The sequence below is a fragment of the Struthio camelus genome, chromosome 1 (genome assembly GCF_040807025.1).
Source record: "Struthio camelus isolate bStrCam1 chromosome 1, bStrCam1.hap1, whole genome shotgun sequence".
Taxonomy (NCBI): Eukaryota; Metazoa; Chordata; class Aves; order Struthioniformes; family Struthionidae; genus Struthio; species Struthio camelus.
Genome location: NC_090942.1, coordinates 109720073 through 109742110, shown reverse-complemented (window position 1 = coordinate 109742110; position 22038 = coordinate 109720073). Strand labels below are relative to the sequence as shown.

At 35.7% G+C, this 22038-nt stretch overlaps 1 long non-coding RNA gene across 1 annotated transcript; it reads left to right on the top strand.

The window, feature by feature from the left end:
* Window positions 1-951: 951 nt before the first annotated feature.
* LOC138065796 (uncharacterized) lies at window positions 952-21670 on the top strand. Its single transcript, XR_011138865.1, has 3 exons — window positions 952-1068; window positions 20889-20913; window positions 21563-21670. It is a non-coding gene; the product is annotated as an uncharacterized lncRNA (long non-coding RNA).
* The last annotated feature ends 368 nt before the right edge of the window (window positions 21671-22038 follow it).

The window sequence follows — 22038 nt, the reverse complement described above, 5'->3', positions numbered from 1 at the left end:
AAAATGGAAGAATGAGAGATAAGACCTAATCTTAAGAAGGTAGAAGTGAACAGATGAATCTGATAGAGAAGAAACTGAGGTTAAACTGAGATACTCTTCAAAAGCAAAGAAAAACTCTAGAGGCAGTGAAAATGGGGATCCAGTAGGAATTTATATTAAAAAAAAAAAAGGAGGATTATCTTTTTGGAAGAATTTTGGAGGGGCCTCACTAGAAAGAGGTGAAGGAGTTAAATGTGACGTGTTATCAAGTTCAAGTTAAAAGTTATACTGGACCTCCTCCCCTTCTTCGCCTCTCATGAGGCCACCTGAGACTTCGCACAGTGTCCATTTTCTCTTTTAAGTGAAGCTTGCCTACAGAAAACAGGCTGAAAAACACTTCTGTAATATTAGGGTAAATGTCCCTAAGAGACAGCTTAACCTCTGGAAATATGCTTCCTGTGAGAGTTAGGAACAAGATTTATGAAACTTAGTTAGTCATCCAAAGCATTTACAAAATATGCAATAACTGAGTGACACTTGAGCCAAAATACATGTGTAAATCTTGTGGATTCCCAGCTTTCTTTTAGAATATGTCCTATTTTTTCTCCAACCACACTATTTGGTCTAATGAAAGGTATTGCTTCTGTCTACTCTAAGTATGTTTTAACTATGCTTAATATGAATGCTTCTTTTACTTTAAGTATATTCTTAGACTGTGAACATAACAACAATAGTAACATTAAAACATTTCTGACAAATTGCATCCAATAACTTGAAAAAACCTGTATCAACTAAGAATCTTGTTATTCAGCTTCGCCCTCTTGTGCCAAAAGAAATTTCATACCTTTTCAGACCCTAAATTGGACTGAAAATTCTTCAGGACTGGTCTGAGCTGCAAAGAGACCCAAAGATAGTTCCAGATATATGTTGATATTTCACTCTTTGTCTCTACTCCCTAGTCATGCTCTTCTCCGCATATAAGACGGCAGAGCTACCAAGAGAAGGGGTGTCTTCGTTCTTTGGCTAACTTGGACTGCTCCGGGTGAAGGTGCCAGCATAAACCAGTCCTAAAGGATCTATGTTTAAGTTGTGAGTATGAATGCTTTGTAGCCTTCTATAGACTGCAAAGTAATTAATTATAGGGAGTATATGTGAAAAGAGGTATTACATATTTAGTGCTTTAAAAGGAAAGAGAGAAGAGACATCACATACTTCGTGACTGTTGTCATATATCGGTCCTGTAACAATCTTGCTACCCAATGATGTGGCAGTATCATCTGTTACAGTAATGAGCTTTGTATTCTGCTCAAGCTATATGACAATTTAAGCAATAATGGAACTAGTTAATTCCAGAAAGACGTAGATGAGAGTCAACTCCCCAGCTAGCTTGCAGGTCTGTGAACAGAGCTGTTAACTCTCATTTAGAAAAAAGGCAAGTGGCATGGACCAAAGATTAGAGTGACTTTGGCTTTAAGAGGCACTTTCATACTTCTACAAGTTCCTATCTGCTTTAGCTTCTGTATAAAGCCCAGATGGTTCCATCTTATTTACTTGGGAGTAAATGAAGTTCACACTCAGTTCATATATATGGCTCTATAAGATTGCTTATTTTGATTTCTGTAGGCTGCACCCTCTGCATTTATTAGTATTTAGTATCTGCTCATTAAGGCAATTGAAGAGAAAATCAGAAAGAATAAAGACTTAATGAAAAGCATGAGCTGAAAAATAACTCCTTTACATTAAGTCTTTCACAAGATTCTCTGCTATCTGCCATACAACTCTGAAGTTAAATTCAAACCAACTACAAGCATCAGAGATCATATTGGCTAGACCTACAGTTCTTTACAAGCCAGGTGATTTAAAAGAGAAAATTCCAGCTATTCTGTCCTATGCCTCAAACCTAAGGAGTAGATCAGAGAGGATATGGTTCCAGTTTTGACATGCAACTGTGTTTTCAAATGAATTTAAGAGTGTATAAGGGAAAGAGAAAATTTAGGAGATTTTCCTGAGATCCTGTTGCTTAGTATGTAAATTCTTTAGTCCACATATTCAGGGCATCTGTCTTATTCTGTGCATGTCTCCTTGAAAGTCAACCTGAAGGATTTTGGCAGAAAAAATGAAAAGGGTGAGATAAATGAAAACAGAGGAGATTTTTTAAATGCAATTTAGGTGTGACCAATGCCCTTTAGTCTCATTTTTCTTCCATTTTCAGTATTAATACACACACACACACACACACACACACACTGTAGTATATGTATTTGCCCCTGTTATAGCTGGATGGTTTTACATCGGTATTATACTCCAACTTGTAATGAAAATGGTTGGTAAACACTAATTTGAATTTATTTCAATTCATAGGACTTATTGCTGTCATATACAAGCAACAAAATGCGTATATAAACTGTCAGCTTAAAATATAGTATGAAGATTTCACTTCATCAAATCTATGTGCATTAAATGTCACGTGCTGTAGTTTGTTTGATTTTGTCCATTTTCCCTTGCTAATGGGAAACACAGATTGATTACCCCATAGGACCTAGTATAACCGATGGAGTCACAAGGGAGGAAAAACAAAGGTGCATTGATGCTTTCTTAAGGTCTAAGAGTGTATACAGTTGGTAATAAAACTGATATGGGAAAGTACTTTGAAACTTTAATTTGACAATATGACCACGGTTATTACTTATCTTATACTCACTTAGAAATATCTTCCATATTTTCAGGGATGGGTCAATATCTAATACTTTTGCTTAAAGTGGTCTTTACTCTCAATTTACTCTCAAACAAGCAACTGGAGGCCATTTTCTTAGGTTACTTTTCTTCTCCTATAAATAAGTAGCATAGTTGTGTTCTTTGCCTGTGAACAAAAGTAATGAGCAAATATAGGAGTTCTCTTGAATAATCTTGTGATTAAAAAAAAAGCAAATGAACAAGACTATTTGCTTCAAAGGTATTCATAACCCACTTGTATTCACTAAGCTTTCAGAACTGCATGCTTTTCTGAACTCATGTGCTCAGAATGTGCTGATGATTCTTTTCAATTCATTTCTGGAGTCTGAACAAGCCTAGCATAGCAGCGTCATTTGCAAAAGTCTTTTTGAATCTAAAACTCTCTGGAGCTCAGTAATAACGTTCTGAGAAAAAAAAAAAAAAGAGAGGTAGCCTACTTGTAAATCCCAAAAAGCTGAGCAGCCTTGGATCTTTTCCAAAAATTCAGTTCTTCCAGATCATTAATAGAGGAGACAGGTTTTTTTTTTGTTAAATATAAAATGAACACTCCATTGTAACACAAATATTTTCTATAAACATACTGTTCCTGTGAAGACAGTACGTTGGTTCCTCATCAGTGACCTGGCCCGTGGGACAGAACGCACCCTTATCATCCTTGCAGGAGAGAGCAACAAACTGAAGAGAGTCCTGCCGAAGGCCGCTGTGATGGTTAGGGCTCTGGAGCACATGATGGAAAGGCTGAGTTCACTTAGCGTGGACAAGAAATGACTAATAGGGCATCTAATTGCTTTCCTCTGCTACTTAAATGGGTGTTACAGACAAGATAGTGCCAGCCTTTACTCAGATGTGCACAACAAAAAGGCAAGAGGCAACAGTCACAAGTATGCAGTAATTCTGTATAAGGAGAAAATTCTTCCCAGTGACAGTACTTAAATACTGGAAAAGGTTGGCCAAAGAACTTGTAGGTTCTCCATCTCTGGAGATTTTCACAACTTGATCGGACAAGGCTTCGAGCCACCAGCTCTAAGCTCAATGTTAGATATATATTTGAAGCTGGCTGCGCTTTGAACAGCAGGCTCAATCAGATGTCCCCCAGAGGCCCTTTCCAAACTAAATTATGCAATGATTCTATGAAAGTGTTTAAATTCAGGGCACCCTCTTTTGGTATAACATAAGTTAGACAGATCAGGGATTTGAGTTTCATTTCACATATATCGGATAAAAAGCCTGCACCACTGAAAACAGAGTTGTTCAAGGTAATTATATGTAAATGAATTTTTAACTACTCTGAATTATCCACTTTCACTGCTCAGCCTGGAAGAATCAAAAAATGAGATTAGTTATTTTTCTTTTTATTTTCTGCTCCCCCAGCAGATGAAGGTTGCCTTTTTTTAGCCCTTTTTGTCCCTTTTCCAAGAAGACTAGCCAAAGTCGTCACAAAGCTCATCTCTTCTGAATCTGACTGGATGTTCTCAATGCAGTCAAACTGGATTTTTCAGCCATTCCTTTTGGAAGAACACTAGTGTTTGCATTTTAGTGGTGATGCAACTGAATCCTTTCTCTTCACTGCAGGAGCACTGTTGCTAATATTTTTGGTGTAGACGCCATCTGATTGCGTATTCGAAAGCCCATTGACCGTAGTGAAAAGATGCCTATAGAATCAATGAGCATTTGATCCAATCACTTCTGTTCAGGATTAGACTTTCTGAAATGGGAAAAGCATCACAGTGTTCAGCCTGAGCTCTCCCAGCACACAAGGTTAAACAAATGCACGTGCCTTTCCAGTACAGGACCTCAGATTGCACCAGTCATTGATTGTCTCTTTGCCAATCAAATTTTTCATTCAGAAAAAATACTAATGATTGAAAACGTGATGGAAAGAGGCAGGGAAGAGAGTTAATACAGATGCACACTTCAAAGTATTAAACCACTGTTGAATTAATTACAGTAACCCTGTGTTTGCAAAGCCTACGCTTCTAGCAAAGATAAGGCTGGAAGGATAGGAAATACAGTTGCAAATGCTGTTGTCAATGCACGGCTTACATGAGGATTTTATATTCTCCTTGCTAAATGTACCTGAAAATAGGTATGCTACTGCCTTTCTAGTGTGTGGATTTGAAAGGAGGTTTGGATTTTTATTATTGTCTTTACTTGAAAGGAGCATGTAAAAGATAGTAAGGATTATGATCAAAATGGGAGCTCTGTTTTTTTCTCAGTAACAGCAATCTCTTTCTAAGCAGAAGCAGATGATTGTTTTACAGAACAGAGACTCCCACCTGTTATAGACTCGAATTATGGCAACAAGACTCTGTTACTGAGGAGACTCATTTTTGCTATTTTATTTCTTCAAAGTATTTGTCAGGAAAAAGCATGTTGCACATTTCCAAAGAAAAAGGATGGAGGAAGACCAACACCATTCCCTGAATCAAAGGGGAAAGATTTAATTATTAAATTCTGAGATATTCTAAATCTGTATAGTTTTATACAACATGATGATTGCTTCTATTACTGACTGCTTGATATCTTGGTTAATTGACTGAGACAAAGGGGAGACATGGACTGTTAGGTGAAAACTGAGCTACCCTTTCAGTGTAAGGTCAAAAAGTACTTTATAATTGAAGGACTCAATATAATTTGAATTAGAACCCAGGGCTCTGATCCTTCAAGCTAGATGACACCAACATTTTGTGTTCAGCTCAGATCGTAGTTACTCTGAGAAATTACATGCATATAAAAAAGCATATGCATTTGAATCATTTTCTGGTATCTGCTGAAGGTCATTGTATGATTACAAATGTTTGTTAGCCTCTTCATTTTCCCCTTAACTAATAATAGGGCCAAGAAACTGCTAGCTGAGTTCAGAGGGTTAGCAATGCAGACAGAGAAACTGGAAGGTGGAAGAGCAGTTTAAATGCATATTGGGCTAGATTTTGATGAGGATATGATATTCAGTGTAAACTTGTCCTGACTTAATCTTATTCTAAGCTTCTTGATCTATGTTAAAGGTACATTATAGCTTGCTTATGGTTATTAGCATTTTTGTCACTCTGAGAGAGTCAGAATTTATTTAAAAGGGAATGTCTTGTGTTAGAAACTCATAGCTTTATCTGAAGCTGATTGAAATAAATTGAAAGATTTCTACTGAGAGCACTAGACTTTAAGTACATTTACAAATAATTTTTAAAGACACATTACTATTAGACAGTCCAAGAAGTAAATTTTAGAATGGTCTTTGGGGGAAGGTAATATTATCTTTTAAAAATTTTGAACGATACAAGGATACAGGAGCAATTTATCAGGTCTGAGGCATTTTCATTTCAGCAGGGACTTGGTAGGAGGTTTTAATATTTGAACTTGAAAGTTGAATTGAGTTCCATTCCATAGACCCCAAATTAGAAAGCCAAGTAAAGCACTTAAGTGCGCATCAAACAATGGCATGTGTCTGAGAGCTTTGTTGAATGGCAAGAGCCTTGAATACATACTTGAATCCTTCCTTCAATTCAAGCCTCAGACCTCAGTCCTGCACAACAGAGATATGATAGAGAGATTTTTGACCAGGACTGATTGCTGAGAAGATTAGTTTGAGGAAGCTGGTTCTGAAAGATGCCTGCTCCAGCAAGCTTTGCACATTCACAGTTCATTCACACAGACTCCTTCTCATAGACTGACCCCACACCTTTTTAGGAAGGAGAGGGTGAAAGTGCTGCAGACTCTCTGGTATAATTATTACTGCAAAAAATATTGATTTTGGGAATATATTCACTTTCTGATTTTAAATTTATGGCTGATCTCAAAATAACGTCGTTTTCACACCGTCCTCCAAATGATTATTGAAAAGTCTTAGCTAACACAAAGTTTACCACCAGTCCCAGAGGATACATCTCTCCAACATAATGCATTTCTAGGTTTATTAGACTGAGTTACTTCAACACACAGTCAGTCAAAATGATAGCTATTGTCCAGATTTCTTACTTTACTATTGCCTTTTTAGGATTTTGAATTTCTTTGTATGTCTTATTGGAATCCCAATAGTTTGCTCTCTATTCTTTCAAGAATTTGATAACTTTGTTTTAAAAGGGCATGCTTTTTTGGTAGATTTTCAGCATAAGAATAGTTTGTGTCTTGTTTTTTTAATGGAATGCCTATTTTTTAGTAATCCGATTATCTCTTTTAATAGTTAAGGGTTTTTTTGTCATTACTACTAAAGGTGCCATTATGCAATTCTTTGTGTTGGTTGCTCATTCAAGGTTTAGTCAATTCAGTTTATTTTGTTTGTAGCTACCTATGTAGAGATTACCAATCTACATGATTTTTTCCATTTCCTCCCTTCCTTTCCTAGCTTTCTACAGACTTTCAAATGTAATGTTTGTTGATATATGTTGTGTTTATCTGTTATATTTCTTGAAGATGAGCTTCTGCCAACCATAGGCCCAATGGTGAACATTTTACTTAAGGAGAACTCAGTGAAAATGTGTGTGTGAGTAACTGTTAACCCTTTAGCCTCACAGTTAAACTATCTAGTCCTTAATCTGTTTGCTAACAGAAATACTGTTTTGAAATCGCTGAGATAGATATGAATTGAATAGTCCCTTCACATTTTGCCTTTCCTACTAGATATAAGAGGCTGATAATTCTTAAAAGGCGTAAATCTATTTCAAAGACAATTTATTTTGGTAGAGTTTACTTATTTTTTATTAGTTGACAGCAGTTTAATTTAAGATTTAGAAGCTGAAAGTGCACTTTCTGTAAATACAGAAGATAGATATCTCTAATATAGCCACTCATAAAACAAGTGTGTGTACTCATATATACAGAATCCACCTCTAAATTTTATTTATTTTATATATACAAATGATACACATGCACAGAGCTGTTATATTGCTATGTGAGACAGTATCATAAAAATGACAGTACCATATTGACATACCATATTGACAGTATCAATATGGTACGTTGAAGCAGAGTATCAGTGTTTACCAGACTTATGTTTGGCTAGTTCAAATCAAACCATGCAGCTTCTCTTGCTTCATTTTATAATATTGTTGCCTTTGATGATAGAAAGAGTCACAGAAAAATTCTTTGAAAGGAAATATTGGGGAAAAGTCCTCAAAAGATATAAATTGAATGTGAGAGACAGTTCCATCTCCCATAAAATCTTATCTCTGCATGGGAGGTGGGTAAGGAGCCCACATCAGCACTCTGTATGGTTGGGCGTATTTGGTCCAGTGCTATAGCTCAATTTCGTATATCTAAATGCATGGACAAAAAATGCGGGATTCAAATACTAGGAAAATGATATCCAGACACTGTGAACTTTAAAACAAATTATAACAATAGACTTTGTCTGCATACCCAGAAAAAAGTTTGACTCTAACTCCCTGATCATTTTTGGACTTAGCTTGACTGTGCAAACATTATTCGGTTGTACTTCCATGAATTAGAGATTTTTATGTCACATATCATAGGGTAATTTTCATCTGTAGGCATTTCCATTGCACCATAGTTTGTAAACTGCCCATGCTATTACTTTTATTTTTTTAAAAATATATTTTTTTACAATTCAGTTCAAATACCTAGGAGACATCTCTGAAGATAAACACACACGCAGACTAAATCCCACTTGTGTGCATTACTTTCAAATCTTGTTGCTTAAGTAGTAAGTTTTCAGTAACACTATATTCTGCTACAAATGTGTTATTTAGGCTTACAGGACTGGCTACCCTCTCTAAACTAGAAATAATTATTCATACTAGAAATAAGTATTAATTTGTTCTATTTAGATAACAAGCATGAAAATTACAGGTAATCTGAACTTTTCTGATATTCTTTAGTAAATAACTTCATGCTTGTATCCAGAGAGCAGCTATAAGCTGAAATACTAAACTGTTTATTTAAAAAAAAAAGGTGTCACTGAAGGGGTTTCTTCTGGAGAGCGTCAAATCAAACCAAATGGAATGGGCTAGGATTTAAAAAGGAAAAACTCCTAATGACAGAGAGAACTCATGTTGGGTCAGTAGGTGTCATTGTTATCTTAGCAATGAGCTTTTGTTCTAGACAAGTTTGGGGAACAATATGAGGATATCTTTTGAAAGAGCTATAAGACTATTTAAAAGTATACAACCTGTAAAATTTGTTCTGCTGTTCACAGATTTCCATTCTGAAATGCTTGCCTTCTTTTTAATTCTCTGCATTACTTCTTCATGCCTATGTTTACTTTCAGAGGGTATGAAGTCTGCCAAGTCACCTACCAGTTCCATCAGAATGATGATATTGAGCAAAATAGTCAGAAGTAACTATTGATTTTGATTTCCTCCATTTTCCTTATTCTGTATAAAAAGACTGAGGGAGAACTGAGTTTTTCAGAAGATTTTAGTTATCTATCTTCTGAAAGTCAATTTATTTTAATATATCTCAAAGCAGAGAGCCTAAAACTGAGGCATATAAACCCACTGTTTCCTTTTGAGATTCTGAGCTAAGGGAACCCAAAACTCAGTAAATTCCATACCTGCAATCTGTGTGCATATATTCAAAGCCATTTCTCAAACTAGATACAGTATTCTACTTCAATGCTTATTCCAACCCTTAATTAACTAACTGTTGCATACCATTGGTTCAAAGTAAAGTTATATACTACTTTTCTCTGTTTTGAAAAAATTTTCTGCAATTAAAAGTTTATAAGTGGTTTGAACTTCTCAGTGCAAAGGCGACATAGAGGAACAAATATCTTTCCCAAACTCTTTACCGATATTAGTAGCTACTGAAAAAAAGTAAGGGAAGATTACACATCTTTGCAAAAACTGTTTGCATAGTATTATATAATGGAATAGAAAAAAAATGAAATCCAGCAAGGTCAAAATAGATTTTTGTTATATTTAATAAACAAATTCAATTTCTAATAGGAAAATACCTATTTAACTGTAGCTTGAACAAACCTATGGAAAAAGAATGAGACTTTCCATCAACTTCTTTGGCTATAGATCAGGTAAGAAAGGGAGGAAACAATACCTTAAAATAATTAATTTATAAGCGATTTAGCTTCTGTAATTTTGAATCATTATTAATCTAGGCAGTGCTCTGTTCCACAAGCTTAACTTTCATCTGATACAATTGTATAGTACCACTTATTGTCACTACTTACTGTAATCAGAAAAAATTAAAAAAAAATTTGAGGGGACTTATATTCCTCATATCCATCATTATATTTTTCTCTCTAAAGGAGACACAAGATTTTTAGGAAGTTTTTCTTCTTTTTTTTTTTTTTTAATAGATCCAATTTGTATGTTCCCAATGTGTATCCAACTAAAAATAGTTAGTTGCTGTATTGCTTACTAGGTTATTCAATTAAGCTCTCTTCTCCCATTTTGATTATCTGAGTAAATGAAAACAAGTTAAATGCCTCTTTATCAAGATAATTAAAAAAAACCAAAATATACACATTACTTTGTTACAGAAAGAGTTTGATATATATCTCTTGAGCTGAGAGAGAGTAAATGAGTAAATGATGAGTAAATGTCATCAGATACATTTGGATTTATTCCCAAACACATTTATAAAAAAAAAAAATTGTTATCCTGATCCCACAACAACGAGATACCACAAGTGGTATTTTTCAACAATGTAATGTTGAGAAACTGCTTATGTTTCTGTTTATGTCTTGGGTATTCTGATAGATTAAGCCATCAGACAAAAGAAGGACTTACGCAGGTCCTGGCCACTTTCTGCCCCCCACCCCCTACCCCAATGCACTTTTCTGATCATTTTAAGGGTCACACTCAGCCATGCTTTTGGTCTCCTTTGTTATTGCGCCTAAACTTTGGTAGCACATCTTCACTCCACTGGGTAGATACTGCCTAGCTTTGTGTTGTGTGCTCCCCTGTGCCAACCAAAGTCAAATAAAGTAAAAGATGTTCAGGTAAACAGGGGCCACCATGCTGTGAAAGTCTGGCTGTCTTTTAGAGACCTGATGTTGCAGGGTTATTTAGGTACTTGCCTTACAAAATGCATTCTTCTTTCTTCTATTATGAAGTATAACTAGGGCAATTCTTGATGTATATTTTCTCCCAAGTTTTCATCCATTGCACTTCAAGAAGATGGTATTGAAAATTACAAAAATTAGTGGAATTGATTAGAAAAAAACGAATAGAAATTTGATAAGGAATGATGACCTAAAAACAATTTGCTTTATAACTGTCATAAAATCAGCATAACACAATTTGACATATGTTTCAGAAGGCTGCAGAAGAGTAGGATAAGTAAGACTTGAGACACATTTGCAGAGTTATATTTATAATCTGTATATAATCAGGTTTGGCTCTAGTCTGTGTTACCAAATTTTCACTTTGTTGACGGCAAAGAACCTGATCTGGAATCCACTTAAGTCTATGAAAAGTCTCTAAGCTCACACAAATATGTTAATTTATTAAATGAAAACAATAATATATTGAGTTAAATGCTAGGCTTATTAATCTATTTCTGGAAAAAGGTAGCCAATCTATTTATCATACCTATTAGCCTAAACTTTTCTCCGGTGACTTCTGTATTTTAGTAACTTATTCCGCAGATATCTTTCAGTTTAATAGGAGATCATAACTTGATAAGACTATGAGAGACACAAATCTGAGTCATTATGTTGGCCACAGAATGAACAGTCCCTAAAGAATGGACATATTCAATTCCTAATAAATAGCAAGGCTATAATTCTGTTTAAATGTATGCTGCCATCTTTACCTCATTAAATCAAAAAGTTTCATCCTTTAAGTGTGATTAGATTTGCTAAAAAGATGGTCTTGCTTGGTTGTTCCTCTCAATAACCTATGCTGCAAATAGGAAATTGCAAATATTATAGTCCAGAAATGCTACAACTGTTGTGGAATGAGGAAATCAGAATTCACAGTAAAGATTTTTGTTAACAATCCAACTTCCATGTGAATTTCTGTCTTAATGCTTTTATTTAATTTTTTGCTTATGGAAAAACTCTCCATTATTTAAGAGGTGTGAAAGAAATAAGGTTTTTGTCAGAGGATATTGTAGAAATTAATTCAAATTCTCTGTATACTAGTAATTGTGGTCATTTTCATAAAAGCCTTAAGATCATATATTACATTTGTCCCATATTATATCATAAAATAGTATAACCCAGAATTATTTCTTGCAATAATTTAAAATAATACAGAAGATGTTCTTAGCATACCATCCCATAGTTTCAGGTCAAGTTATGGCTTCAAAAGTTTTTTTAAAAATTTTGATTCTATTTTGAAGAGAAAGTAATAGCCTCAACTGTATTTATGAAATTCTTATTAATATAAACTTACTAGCACAAAGTATAAAATAAAACTCAGATATGATTAATTAGTTACACACCTCTGAAGAAAAGCAAATGCTTAGCTGTGTTAAATTATCCCTGTAAGTCTTGATAACCTTCCATTGACTTCCATGAGTATTGCATCAGCCTTAAAAGCAAAAGGAGCAAAAAGAGAAGAGTTTATGTCTCCCACAACAACAACTTCAAAGTTTTGCATGATTATTTTACACTTGTAAAAAGGAATATTCATTAAATCCATTCTCTCCCCTCAAAAAAAAATGCACAAACACAAAAATTTTACTTCAACACAACTTGTTTTTTAATATCATCAAGATGTTTTAAGGAGCACAGGAAAATATGAAGACATGTGGCTTTTAAAAATAGGATTTACAATACAGAATAATCCTTACAAATGGACACATCTGTACAGAACGATGTAAGGAATAATATTTCTGCGATCAGAAATGTTTGTGAAGATGTTGTTGCTTGTTTCTCTCTTTCCAAAGTTATTTTTTCTGTAAAAAATATATGTAATATTTACATCTAGGATTCAACCTTCATATATATCTGTTACCTCAAGGTGGCACTACTGAAACTTAAGGGAACTGTTTCTAACGGTCTTTTCAGTGAAGAGTTTAAGACTGCACTTCATTTGAGCCTTAAAATATGCATCTAAAACACAAAGCTTGCTTCCATTTTTATAGTTATTTTCACCACAGATATTGACCCCAAATGCTGTCTCCCAAGAAGGTTTCCCATTTTCATGAGGTTTTCTCATTGTCTCCTTAGTCACAATAAGCACAGTTAAAGTTAAGTCATTTACTAAAGATTCTAGATCTGTTAAATAATGATCCATTTTATTTGTTTTAATTACAATTCCTGACAATGCTTATTGGAGAAATATATCATTCAAGTAAAGGAACGTTTCCACTGTGGAACAGCTACTTAGCTTGATAAATCACACTATAGGAAGATTCCCTTGATACTACAGAGTTTAATATGGCACTGTGGCTGTGATTTAACAGTATTTGTGTTCCAGTTGGGAAAGTAAACAAAAATTACTGTATTTCATGTGCTATTAGGTGTTCTATGTTTAATGGTTTGGAAACTGGCAATTTAATATGAATTTTTTTCCCCCAGTTCTCTTCAGATTTAAGGTTTTATTTTCATGTGAACAAGCATCAGAGATTTCAGGAGTCCTGTCAAAAAAAAACAGACAATCTAGAACCTGGAGGTTAAGACAAATACGAAGATCAACACACTGGAGAGTCCTGGTACATGAGGTGGTGCAGCACCATATAGAGAAATTAGCTCCTTTCCAGAGCAGGACGAGAATTTCAAAGATGAAGGTATTTCCACAGCTGACCAAGTCTTAACCATTTTGGGAGGGTACTGTCAACCCTCCCAAACTCCAGTCCAGTTAGTTTTAACCATGCTTCCTAAATCATTTTGTCTGGGTTTGAGGGGGTTTCAATGAGACAGTTAGCTGGTAAGTCAAAATAGGTGCTAACTTCTGGCTGGGGAGAATAGTAAACCATGGTAGGTGGGCTGCAGTTTGAAGCTTTCTTCATTTGGTACAGCAGGAGCCAGAAGAAAATATATGTCAACAACTTAGGACCCTATGTCTTAGAAAATCAAACATTATTTAGGATGAGTTACATCGCAGACGCTAACAGATATTCTAGCTTGGAGGTAGGAAACTGGAATACACTGGTTCAAGCCCTTGTTTTTAATTTCTCATTTTGACTAGTGAGATTCCCCTAAATCATGAAATATTTTTGTTTTGATGAGTTTCTTTTTTTAAGGCAGTAAAAAGAATGTTTTATAATATTTTTTTGATCAGAAGGAAGATTAATTTCTGTGCATATACAGAACCTACATGTAGGCTTTCGAAGAATTTACTAGCTTTATTTCACTGCACTTATTGTAGAATATACTGACTCATGGAACTTGAGTTAGTTATGAAAGAAAATCTCCATAATTAATAAAAGGTTAATCACAGGTACATTAATACCAAAGATTTCTCCTGTGCTCCTTAAGTTTCTTATTAGACATTACTCCAAAATATTTAACTGCTGGAAAATTTCTCAAGCAACTTTCATTATCCTCAAATAAATAAATATCTAATGAAAATAAGTTACATCATTCAGGAATACTTTGCATTGGTTTGATTAACAAAACATATAGCTAAGAATGTAAGTTTTTTAATTGAAGGAGCAAGTGAAGTCATGTCATGCCTGGTAGCTGCTACTGGGGAAATACTACTTGTATGCTACTGAATGAATTCAAAAGAAAATGTCAGATATAATGTGACACTCTTTCTGTAGCATTGCTGTGCATTTTATCCCTTTGGCTGACAAGCTGCCTGTTACTCCTGACTGGCATTAGGCCCACCAATCATGCGCTAGAGTGCATAACATCGAGAAAGGACTGAGCTCCTAAAGAGGACAGGGTGGCAGGACTGAGGAGAGGAAGCAAGCTGTGAAAGGTATTTTGCAAAAGAAAACCTAGAGAATGCTTAGCAAACTGAAGACATCCAGAGGCATTAACTATGAATTTCTTTGGTTGACTCAACGGCACTTTCAGCTATGACATGTATTTCCACCATATATACGTGTGCGTGCCTGTGCGTGCGCACAAATGAGCTTCTGTCAACTATGGAAGGAGTCAGTGCCTTGAAAGTGGCCTTGCAGGAAGTCCTTTCTGAAGTGACCATATATAAAATGCTCCTTGAATATCCCAAATTGAATCACAGCTAAATCAGTCCCAGAGGAAGAGCCTTTTTAATCAGTTAGCTGATTCTCAGAATTTGTAGGTGTGGAGTCCTATCAGTGAGTTATGAGACTATTGTATGGGTTCCCCACTTAGTTAAAAATGCCTTGGAAGTAAACTGTTAGTGGCCTTCAAAAAAAAAAATCTTATTGCTTCAGTTTCATCTGATGACTTGAGCGTTATTTATCAGAACATTGCTCAAATACCAGTGTTAAGGTTAAATACAGTGCTGTAATGTGCTCTCTCTCTATATGTACATACATATATGTACACACATAAACACACAGGTCTTCTGCTGAAGTCCATAGGTAAATACCAAAACCCTTCACTGTGACAAGTAAAGCCAGGTATCAGTCACTAAAAGATCATTTAAAAAAAGGTTTCTCCTGCAAGTCCATCTTACATAATAACATTAAAATAAGTAAAAATAGTTTTCTGAGAAACAAAGTTTTATTTTGAAGAGTAGCCAAGAAGTGAACAAATGGCTAATTGGTTGCAATGGTAATTTCCAGCAAAGTGGATCTGCTAGTAAATACTTGCACGTTCCAGAGAGGCTAGTCTACTGCTCTGGCATGGAAAATTCATACATATAACTCCTCTTTATGCTAAATTTTAAATATATTACAACTGAGCTTCTTCAGCTTTAATGATATCTATGAAATGGCAGAGATGGCACAGAGTAGCAATAACGCGATAAAATACCTCTGCAGTACTCACTTACTCTCTACAAGAGGGGTTGTATGCAGTGTTTCATCTGACCACAAGTTTAATGAAAAGATAACTTCTAATTCCCAAAGAAAAGAAGGGAGAGTAGCTGCTTGCAAAACAGCCCTTCCTTAACAGTTCTTTATAATCATGTGAAATTTCATAATTTACCATTATAAATGGTCAATTTTCAAGTAGGATCCTTATGTTTTTTACATCAGTCTGGCTGAAAAAGACACTAACTGTAGTTGCAAGGTGAGATAATTATCTTTCATAGCTCCAAATGGAGCTGAATTTGAGGAAGAGTTATTTATAAGATACAGCAGAAGAGGTGTCAGTAGGGTAGTCTATATTTAACCTGAAGCAAGGGAGGAAACTCCTTGTAACCAACAAACTTAAGTACTTCAGGCTGAGTGGATTGAAATTCAGAATTTTTCAAGTTTCTTTTTTTCCACAGACTCTCATGACTTTTACTTCCCCAGCGGGACTAGCTAAAAGATGTAAAATAGCAGGCCTAACATAAAAGACAAGTAGACTTTTATGAATACATCAGACTAGTATTTTCAGAGGTTTTCATCTCACATAGGTCCTAAAATTTTCTGTCAGCTGCTGAAGCGGGTAGAATGGCTCCACACTGGCTCAGGAAGTCGCTGCGTAAACTGAACTTCTTTTGTTGAAAATGGAAATGATTCCTTAAGCAGAAAGATGAACTATACTATATTCAAACTAAACACTAGTCTCCGTTTCTCATATTTCACAAGTTTTTATAATTTTTTTAAGGAACAATTGTGAAATCATACAGTCTGCTTACTACTGTCTAATCACTTCTTACACGGGACAGAGATGTGTGGGAGAAAGGTGCTTTGATGTTGCTTCTAGGTTAAATATCATTCAAATAGTAATTAATGGTACTTAGGGTGGGATATTAATGGCATTCAGACCATTAGGATAATGTACAAACATTACTACCATTTAGGCTTCAAAATCATTAAAACTTACTGCATTAAGCAAAAATATGAAAAAGACTCATTTGAGAGCTCTGTGGCCAGTAATTTATTCCTCTTACCTTAAACTATAGTCTGTTAGGAAACAGGAAAGATTTAAAGAGAAGCAGTAGAGGAAGGTATTTGCTTTGTTTATGGAAAACCATGCACTTTAAAGCAAAACAACATACAAAGTCGTTTGAAAGATTCTCTCAATCTAATTTTCTCCGTTTCCATACATCAACAGTAGATTACAATTTTAAGATGCACACTACAATTACTCACAGCGCTTATCTGTAAATGAAATTCAAGAACATGACATGAACATAATGTGCTGCCAGAAGACACAGAGACACAGCTAATCTGCCTCATATCAAACTTTATGTCAACGTTACCTTTCATAAGACAATGACTATTCTTGCTTGAAGATATGCTGTGAGCCCAGTCGTGCTTTCACTGAGATCCCTGACAAAAATCTCCCTGATCTCAATGCAAAGCCACACATTAGTTTAAATTAGCTATTATCTTCTTTGTTATAAGCAAAAAGAACAAAATAAAATCAGTATAGAAAATGCCATTCCGTGCATGTTTTTATCGAAAGGAATTGACATAAATGCACATAAAAACAGCCTTTACAGGTCCCCACATGCTGTTCTCATAAAAATCCATCATGAAATCATTAAGCAAATAGTACCAGATTTACATCTCTTTTTTTAAGTATGAACACTAACAAAGATATTATAAATAAAATTTTACAGGTATATCTTCATAAAAAATTGAAAATGGGATCAGTGACTGTGATAGCATGTTTAGGTGCCAAATATTAGATAAAAAAAAAAAAAAGGCATTGCCCTGAGCTTTAGTATATGTGAGGATCTTAAGTACCTTGAAATTTCTGGGGAATTTATGTTGTTTACTAGAATATCTGAAAATCCATGCTGGTGCAATTTCATTGCAATTATCTGTGATACCAACACAGTGATTAAGCTTCGCAGTAGTACATGTATGTTTTGGTTTATATATATTTACATACACATACACGCACACACACATGCATTATCTTCCCCCTTCTCTCTCTCTTCCTTGCTTTTGAGTGCCTCCTCAAATAACTGACATTTTTTAAATGTGCTCGTCAGAATGGAGTTATTCTGGATCAAAAGGGAGCAAAAACTCTTCAAATGAACGCCTTTCCAGCAATTCTGCTCTGTGGGGATCCCAGCCTCAATGTTCTACTTGCTCTCAGGGCAGTTGTCTGCTACAATATAACCTAGGAAAAGTTATTTAGGACTTAACAGGTCAACCTCACCATCAGAAATTCCACTCAGAAGCCAACGAATAGCCGAAGTTCATTGATGCAATCTACTCTTATCAAATTAACTGACATATTTGCCTTGCACTCTAATAGAGTTCAGATGCACAATTATTTCACTGCAGTAAAGTCTCGAAGTAGCAAATGATAAAGAGCAGACTAACCTTTTGAACTTCTAGGTAATGCATTTCTGTAAAAATATCAAGCAACCAAATTAAAACAAGGTAAGTATTTGCATTATATCTTATATGATGAGTTACTCGGAGAGGGAAAAAAAGAAAAGAAGCATATCTAATTTTTTTGATGATGTATATTCTACCATTACTACTGTAGCTCAGTGCTTCTAGATCTCCAGCACCTTTACACGATTACAAAGTCAGGAAATGTTCTTGATATCTAGAGAAGTAAAGAAATACTAACTGACTTTTTCAAAGGAAAGCTCTGCTGCAGAGGAGAGCAACTCAAATCTTCTAAGTCCCAGACCAGCACTTATTGGACTAATCTTATTTGTTTGTCAGGGACTTGCTACTACAGGGTATTGTAAAAGTACAGGAAGGTTTGAGGCTGATTTGCTTACTAGTCTGCTCCAGTTTTTAGAAAATAAGATTGGTAGAAAACATGTTGTTAGAGTACATATATGCACAAATATTAAAACTTTCCAGTATCAGACTTTGCATACAGTGAAAAACATACAACATTTCTTCACAACTTTTCTACTTTTATTTGAAGTTGCCATGAAATGAATACTGCATTCTAGATTTACTGAGATCCTTCTCCTGCAAGTAGAAATCCAGAGGGATTTAATTTTCATATTTTTATTCCCTCTACTTTTTAAGATTTCTGATGACATCTATAATGATTGTCAGTATGATGTTTTACAGAAGTCTGAACATATCTACTTTATACAACTTTATGTTTTAAAATATTATAAGTAACTCTTTTTAAAAATTAAAGGACATAAGGCATTGCCTTATGTCTATAAGGCCAGAAAGCCAAACCACATCACATGATAGCTTCTCTTGAAGAATTACCACAGGAAATATTAAACCTTCTCTGTTGTCTCCAGCTATTGTATGATACGCAATCCCAGAAAGAGACCCCAAACTAGGTCTTTGTCAACACCCTTATAGGATCTGTCTATTGAAATACATCCTGAAATTTATATGCCTCTGTCAGGTAAGGAGGCTGAACCAGGTCACCTGATGGGGGGAAGGTTGCCACAGCCCCTCATCGCCAGATGCTGACCGGTAGCAAGGCTGAGCCTTTATTCCCAGTAGGCACCCACAGCACCACAGTGGGATGGACATGTGCGTTGGTACCACGCGGATCCCTCCGGCAGCAGGGCTAAAACGCGTTGCACAGAAAAAATAGAAAAACTGTTCCCGTGCCAGAAGAGTGACAGGCCCAGAGGGCTTCTTAAGTGGGACAAGAACATCAGCTAATTCAACAGGTGTAAATTTAATAAAAATTGTTTTGTATATATCTTTTCCTCATACGACAGCTGCTTTAGAATGTTCAAATAAATTAATTTGCTTTTCAAGGAATATTAGTGTGGATTTAATACATTATGCACATACATATACGTACATACACACTCACACACACACACGGGTGCGCAAACACACACACACAAGTATGTATTTCCATCTGTTTCCTAGTCCTCATTCTATTTTTAATTCTGTTACGTGAATTTCATCATATTACAAGTTGACTATAGTGAAAAGTCCTTCCTAAGTGGAAAAATTGCAGCTCTTACCTTCAGCTAAAGCTTACCTCATTCCTTGAGGCAGGAACTTATATTATTATTACTTTTGTAAAATTCAAATAGTGAAAAATTAATCATTTAAAGTATATAGTCAAAAATTATCTTGCCTGTTTTACATACCAGCTGTAACAACTGGTCCTTCACCAACAGTGAATTCTGGAATTAGCTACAAGGTAGCCTGCCTTTTCCAAACTAGCAATATCTACTTGGGGTTCATTTTTTGCATTATATAACAGAGCATTAAAAGACCAGGAATTTTTCCCTTCAAAACTATGAACTCCCTGTCGAAGTGTCAGATCAGGGTATTTAAGTAATCTTATTCTAATGCTACGAATGTCTTCCTTCGACAGTTCATTTTGGTTTTCATATAGAGAAGCACTTCAACAGCTCTTGTAATGGTCTTCAATTACTTGGGTACGTCAGCTTAAAACACTGCTAGGATACAAGCATGTCCTTCAGACAGCAGCCTATGAAGCAGCGCAAAGCTGAACCCCGCCTGTGGAAGAGCCAGACGCCTAGCTCTGGTGTAAAGGAGAAAGGCAATAATTGTTTCACCTTTAGGTTTATTGGCCCTATGGAATACGTGGCAAGCACAGAAGGCATTAAAATACCTTGTTCACATTCTCCCTAAGCAAGAATCAGCCTTAAATGACTTCCAGTAACTCTGAACAAACAGATGTTCCAGCCCATATACCAAAAATATCAGGATGCTTTCCTCAATAAATACAAAGGACTTTATTATAGTATTGATTATGCTAGAAAAGTTTCTCAATTCAGGTATATCTTCTGAGGAAACCTGATATCCTGCTTTTTGTCTAAGGATTACAGGCTCAAACTACTTGACATAATGGTCATTTCTATACAGGTAACAGTTTTTTAATTGATAGAGCATTGAGGCTTTGTTTTAGCATAGATGAGTATAATTCATCTTGACTAGTCTCCCAGCTATTCCTCTAAATTGCCTCTAATTTCTTTAGAATTAATTGTGCAGAAGTATAATGTAAATTCAGTTGTTTTTGTCATAGCTCACCATTCCTGGAAATCCTCCAACAGCTGACAAGTGGTTTTAATGAAGCACCTGACCTTTCACTAAGTCATCTCCAGGCTTGTTAGCTCTCATGCTAATGATGGAGTTTGAACAGTATTGTTATGCGTTCAGGGGCACGTGCACACACAGAGCTACATTAAAAAAAAAAAAATCATTAAGCTTATAAAATACAACATTCCTGAGTTGGGAAATGAGAGAATTATGGTTTCAAGGCAACCTTATTTTAATGTACACACACAAAAGGAGGTGAATTACAATTTAATTACTATATTACTCTTCATTTTTCCCTACAGGAGCCAAAAGCACTGATTCAGAACAGTAAGTATTTTACTGTATTCCACCATTACTGTGTGGTACTCAAAGTGACATGTTTTGCATACTCCAGTTTGAAAACAGAACTATTAATTTCCTTGTAGGAGTTTTATATTTTTAGTATGATACAATGAGGATGAGCTTAATTTATTTTCACATCTCCACAAGATGAGTGTTGGATTTTTCAATTCATTTTTCAGATCAGAAATTAAGCCACTGAGAGAAAGTTCAGTGATTTATTATATGCAGAGCAGATTCCTTAGGATCTGATTTTTTTTTTTTCATTGTAAAGGTTTGCTTTCAAATCCTCACTGAATTCATTAGCACATTTACAGATTGGTCTCCAAAGTATTAAAATAGCATTCAGACCAGCTACAACTCACAGAATATCTGCACACAGTTATGTGCCATCTGTAGAAAGACTAGGGTGAGTTAACTAGGAGCATATTAAAAATGTCTCTGTTTCAGCCGCTTTCTGTGACTATCTCAGGCTACCTCAGTTTCCATATCAGGCCGTGCAGAAGTCCTCTGCCTTGCTCCGTATCCTGCTGCATGTCTCCTAGCTGCCCACAGTGTCCTCCTCCACGCTGAATGCCATTTCTCAGCCATGTCCATTCTCCCACCTACATTTAAATTGTATGACGTTCTTCTTTAGGTTGCTTTGGACTGCAAAGCACAGACTCCAGAGGTTGGTTAGCCCCAGTTTTGATCACAGAGTGAAGCAAGGTGCAGACTGCAGCGTTGGGACCCTGCGCAGAGGAGAAGGAGCTGCCCAGTGGAGCCCGGCTCGACAGAGGCTGTGCTTGCTCAGCCGTGCTGACCGTAACCAGCCTGCAGCCCACTGAGTAACTCCGCAGAGTTATGCGTTCATAGCAAAAGGCAGGGAAGGTTACCTATCTCCTGAACTGCGGGGCCTTCACCCAAGTGCAGACCTGTCAGAGATTCTCAAAAGCAGAAGTTGATTATTTTGGACTAACACGGACAGAACAATGCCATGTTCTTAGACATAGCTGTGTCTTAGACACTGCTCTGGCTGAATCTTTCTTGAAAGACTTCAGCCTGAGGCAGAGATCAATGTAGTAAATTTAAAGAACGAATAGAGGGCTCTTATTTTACAAAGTGTTAACAAGG